This window comes from Vanellus vanellus, assembly GCF_965231255.1.
Source record: "Vanellus vanellus genome assembly, chromosome: 11".
In the NCBI taxonomy this organism is placed as follows: domain Eukaryota; kingdom Metazoa; phylum Chordata; class Aves; order Charadriiformes; family Charadriidae; genus Vanellus; species Vanellus vanellus.
The window spans coordinates 16,170,740-16,176,609 of NC_138916.1; positions in this window are offsets into that span (position 1 = coordinate 16,170,740).

Consider the following 5,870-nt stretch of genomic DNA (forward strand, 5'->3'; position numbering starts at 1 on the left):
GCTGGTGCTTTTTTGGGGGGATGCTGGGGTGCAGCAGCTGCCCCTGCACTCATGCTACCATCCAAGACCTGGGTGAGGGCCAGTCTGGCTACATTTTTACATCCCTCTGCCATGACCTTCCCTTGACCTGCTGTACGGAGGCCTCCATCAGCTCCTTGGGAGCCTTGGTGGCGCGTATAGCGCAGGCTGGCAGGACCCTTTCCTCTTCTTTGGTTTCATCCATGTCTTCCAGTGTCATCAAACCACTCCTTCCACTTACCAGTGCTATCCTGATGGGAAGAGCCCAAAGCCAGAGCACAACCCCACCGGCTCTGAAGTCCATCAGGCTTCAGCCAGAGTTGGAGGAGACAGGAATGAAAACCAGGCCTAAAACCTGCATGTTTTCCGGGGTGATGTGATGTGAGGAGCAGGAGAGGAAAAGTCGGGGGGGGGGGGGGGAAATGGGGGGGGAGGAGGTAGGAGGGCTGATAGGTCTCTTCACCGCGTCTAGCTGTAATTCTCACACCTGAGGGAGGGAGTCAAAAGTAGCTATTCACATCCCCTTGGGATATGACACCCTCATTTTCCATGCTGGGTAAAGACAAAAACCCTTTACAACATGTTTCTGGAATTTGTCAGCGGCTGCCAGCAGCAGCATGTTAATTAAATGTCGGCAAAGATGGAAGCAAGAGGCTCTGCTCTAATTGGACTTTGCTTGGTGGAGCTGAAAAACATTGTGACAGAGGAGGAGGCACCGAAACACTGTATTCCCCCGCCATGGGGACAGGGACAGCCAGGCTCAGGAGATGCTCTCCTCTGAACCAGCGTTGCCTCTGTTTGGCCTGAAACAACATTGCCATTGAACAAAGAAGAGTAACAAAATAACAAAAGACCTAAAATCCTCCACAGGAATGGTCTCAAGCAAGATGGTGGCCTGGGATGCAGGGAAAGGGCTTGTTGGCTAAGGGGAAATTTAGAAATATCATAGCTGGGCCATCAGGCACTCTATCCCTCTTGCTAGCTGGTGGTATATTGTATATTATTTTATGATGGCAAAGGCAGGTCTGACAGGGGTTAGAAATGGTCTCTGGAGAATGATCCCTGCAGAGGCTGAGCATACAATGAGCTGCACCATATCCCTGGGGCAGGGATTGGAAAATGAAGGACAATTCCTGATTTCCCTGTGCTGGGATCTGCTGAGGAAAGATCTCCTACCAGCCTCTTTGCACTGGAGAAAGGATGTAACAGCCATTGTCTGCTCACAGCTCCATCCAGAGAGCCCGTCACAAACCACCACAGGCGTGTTTACTGAGAGGCGCTGTAGACAATCTCATTTCAAAAAGGGAGTCCTAAACTTTTTGCCCCAAGTCTGCAAAACCTGAAAGTGGAAACAGACCTTTTGGGCACTGCATTTCCTGCCATATCACTGGACCAGTGCCTCTCTGTCCCACCCCATGTGCACTCTGGCCATGTCCCAGGTGAGCCAGCATCCAGCTGTGCATCTGGCCCCCATGGCCTCCAGCCTTTTCGCCCAGCAGCTTGCAAGGGGCTGTGGGAATCAGTAATGGCAGAGACCGAGTGACTTTCCTTGCTTTAGCGAGGTGGCCAGCCCACATCTCTGGTGGGGCAGGTCAGTGAGCACCGGGAGATGGTCCTGCCCCATGTGCACGTGCCAGCAGCAGGAGCCCCAACCCCTCTCCCCGTCCCTCCGGGCTCTGCCTCCTCCTCGTGGGAAGACACCTAAATTGTCCAGGCTGCTGGGCAGCGAAGCGTTTTATTGCCCATGCTCTTGAGGAGCTCAGTCTGGTCTCAGTACCTAAATCACTCGCTGGGGCTGGCCTTGCAGTTTTAATTCCCTGGCAAACAATGCTGGGGTCGGGCTGGCACGTTTGAAGTGCGGTCATGGCCCCAGCCGTGGACAGAGGGTTTCTCAACGGGGGAGCATGGGGAGTGGAGGATTGGGCTGCTCCAGGAGGCGGGAGGATGTGTGAGAAAGGGGCTGTCGATACCCGCGGGGATTAGGTGGTACAAATTGGCTGGGAAGCACCGGAGGCATTGACCAAAGTTGTCCTGGGGCAGGTTCCCATGGGGGGGCTGGCTGAAACAACCTGCTTTCAAGGAGGCTGGAAGGCCCAGCCTGGCTGCTAATCCCCTGGGATCTATGGGGCACAGAGCAGAAAAGAGGTTAAAAAAAATAAATAAAAGGAAAATCTCATGTAAAGGTGGTGGTTTCCCCAAGGGGGTGATGTTAGAGAGAGTGAGAAGGGGGGCGGGGAGGGGGGGGAGAACAACATTGTTTAATCCCGCTTTTAATAGGCAGGTGGTGGGCTTTGCTCACACTCCGGCTCCTGCAAGCTGCTGCAGAGATTTTGGGGGGAAGGCCTTTGCTTGCCTCTGCTGTCCCCCACTCCTGGTGGGGACCCCATGCCTCTGCAGAGGGTCCCCGCCTGTGGGCTTGCTGGGAGAAGGGATGTCGCATGCTTCCATCTGTGCTCATGTGTGTGTTGGTGTGCGTGGGTGCAGGTACATGGTGTGAGCCCCAGATTTTGGCTGAAATGGGCTTGTTGCATGCCCCAGCATGGCCACGGTGGATCTCCTGCTGGCAGTGTGCCCACACATGCAAAGCCCTGTATCCCCACGCATGTGCCTTCAGCCTTCTTGACCATACACAACCAGCACACTGAAAATCACGTTGTCCACATTGCCAGTGGTGTCAGCATGCCCTCGCACAGCCAGCCATGGTGCCACTGTGCATGTCCATCTGCCTTTGCCATGGATGTCCATCTACCTTTGCTGTCAGTGTCCATCTACCTTTGCCATGGTTGTCCACCTGCCTTTGCCATGGATGTCCATCTACCTTTGCTGTGCACGTCCATCTACCTTTGCACTGTGCAAGCGCGTGCGTGTCAGACCCGGCATGTCCATGCCTGCACGAGCACCGCTCCAGCCCCTTCTGAAGAAGTGCTGTAAATTGTAATCAGATTAGGGCAGCCGGTCGCTTAGGGCCCTTGAAAAGGGCATACGTCCCCTCATCAGTACCTAGCATTGAGTCGCACAAAGGGTCTAAGTAACTCGGCAGGGGTCGGGCCCTCTGGAGCGCAGGGGAGGGGGCTCGCCTTTCTTTTCTCTCTGTCCCTTGTAATTATGTCAATTTGCTAGCCAAATTGTTTGCTTGAGTGGACAGTGGGGGCTTGCCCCCCTTCCCGCCTCCCCCCCACCCCTAACCCCATTCATGTGCTAATGTGGGAAGGAGCATGGCCTCCTGACTTCGGGAGGTGGCCGTCAAGGAGCAAAGCACAGGGGGGCACGGGCCAGGAACCCCATATTTACGTGCCCATGGATGCCTTGGCCTTGCAGCCCAGATGAATGGGACACTCCTATTTGCTTTAGTCTACGGTGGGGTGTGTAATGCCCAGCCAGCCCCAGCCAGCCCTGGTTTTCTCTGGCCATCCCTCACCTGCACCACATTCCCACTTGGGCTACCACATCCCCAGGGCCGCGAGCCGTGCCCTGCCATGCGGCGGCTTTTTCAGCACACCTCCCTACCCACGCACCTCCTAGCATTTGCATATATTCTGCCCGCAAATCCTTGTCAAGGGGAGCCTCTTTATTGCCTGTATAGATCACAGGGTGTTAGTTAAGGGGTTTCTTTGTATTGCCTCAGACAGCTGGGGTCATCAAAAGTCCTGTGGTGGGAAGGAGAGACAGGAGGAGGGGGGAAACTCTGACAATACGGACTGAAGGATTAAAGGAGCATATAAAGTTCCTATTGAGTGAGACAAGAGGCTGTTCACTCCCAAGATTGACAGCAACCAGGAGGCGATTCCCAACACAATGTCCAATTAATTCTCTACCCTCTTCGCTGCCGTCTCCTCCCTCCCTCCTCTCCTGGGCTGGGGCATGAGCAGGGCTGAAGCTAAGATCCTCAAGAAGGTAATTAATTATTCCTAACTAAGAGAAGCCTGCCGGGGTGTGGGCCAGTCCCCAGGCTCACTGGGCATCCAACCCCCTCCCACAGTCTCCCATCAGCTTGGGCCACTTTGGAGTAGTTTTCCCTTCCATCACATGCAGAGCTGTCCTATCAAGGGTCCATCTCCACAGCAGGTCCTGCACAATAACCATGGTCAGTGCTGAGCCCAGAAGAGGTAGATGTAGGGTTAAATCCAGGCTGGCAGATGTATGCAGCAGGGCAGCGAGAGAGCTAGGGGAGAGCTAGGGGGCAGGATGAGGTGCATGGCCAAGATACACGGGCATGCAGAGCATTTGGGAAGAGACAGAGCAGCGTGTGCCAGGCCTGGGGATCAGGTCTTACCCGCATGTGCAGTGGCAACGGTTAAAGGAGCTCCATCTACCCTGATTTTGTGGGGAGAAGTGGGCCCCTGGCCATAAGGGTGCCTTGCCACTGTCCCCTGGGCTGGCCACCCACACTGGCCCCAGTGCTGGGCATAGCAGGACATGGTAGGAGATATTTGTGAGTGTGCTCCTACCTCTCCAGCTAACTGTATCTGTTTGATGTACCCCCATGTACAGGAGCAGACTCTGGGCCACTGTGTGAAATTCCTGCAAACCACTGAGTATGAGTTGTTTGATTTGTCTAGTCTATTTTTTCCCATGCAAACATTTCAGCCCAGAGGCAGGGACTACCTTTCTCTGAGCTGGACACCTTTTTGTTGATACTCTGCAGCACCAAGGCTCCCAGACACAGGTGGCAAATGTCCTTCCACAGCGACAAACATCTCCAAACCACCTGGTTTGGGAGAAAAAGCCATACAACCAGGAGGGCCCAGTTCTCACCGCAGGGGACACTGGCCAGCCCATCATCCCCGGTCCCACTGCTCAGCACCGACCCCTTCCCCTCCACTGCCCCTGCCCGTGGGGCAGAGGATGCCACCAGCCCCAGCTGGCATAGGGTTGGGTGACCAGTGCTGCTCACACTGCACATCTCATGAGTAAGAGATGCCCTCGGGATGCCGGCGTGAGGCTACCAGCAGCTCGGCATCTCCTGCCTGCTCCCTCCCGCCGCACACGCTCCCAGTGAAGTTGTTTGAAAGTCTTCCGGCAGTTTTCACGGCCAGGAATAACAGATTAGCCATGATCTGATCAGCCCAGTATCTAAGCTGTTATTCTCCCTGCTGACAAGTATTTGAAAGAGGGGAGGGGCCACTTTCAGCCCAACGATGAATCTTTCACCGACAAGAAAAGACCCTTTTTTCTCCCGCCAGCCGCAGGCTGCTCCGTGCCCTGTTGCTAAGCGAGACCCGGGGCCACTGTTTGCACGCGGCCGGCTCCAGCGGAGCCCTTGGGTTAGCAGGATCAGGAGATTCACACCAGACATCTTGTTTTTTAAGGGGGGGTGTTTCTTTCCTCACATGCCTTTGGCAGGGCTCATCGGTGAGGCCCCTGGGAGGAACAGGAAGATGCAGAAGCCTTTGGAGGGTGGGTTGGGGCATTGGGGTGGGGGGTTCAGCCTTAAATGTCTGGGGTTTGCTGCCACGCATGTGGGTGTCCCTAGCCAGGCTGTGGAAGAGCAGCCCCCCCACACCCACAGCCCCCTGCCCCAGTGGGTTGGTGCGCAGCAGGACCCTGGGGACATGGCCTTGGAGGATACTTGGTGCTGGTAGCTAAAGAAAAGCCTGGCTTCACTTTATGCAGGGGGAACTCTCGGCTTGGGCTTGCAGGGGGACATGTGGCAGAGGAAATGGGAGGGTGATCTTCAGGCTTGGGCCAGCTTTTTGGTCCCCGCAGTCTCACACTGCTCTGGAGCACCCTCTCTCCCTGCCAGCCCCAGCCGAGGCCAACCTTCCTGAGATAAAGAAGGAAAATCACTAAAACAAAGGCTTTCCAGGCTATTTCTGGAGCTGCCAGCATGAGGTGCCCTCGCCTAAGACATG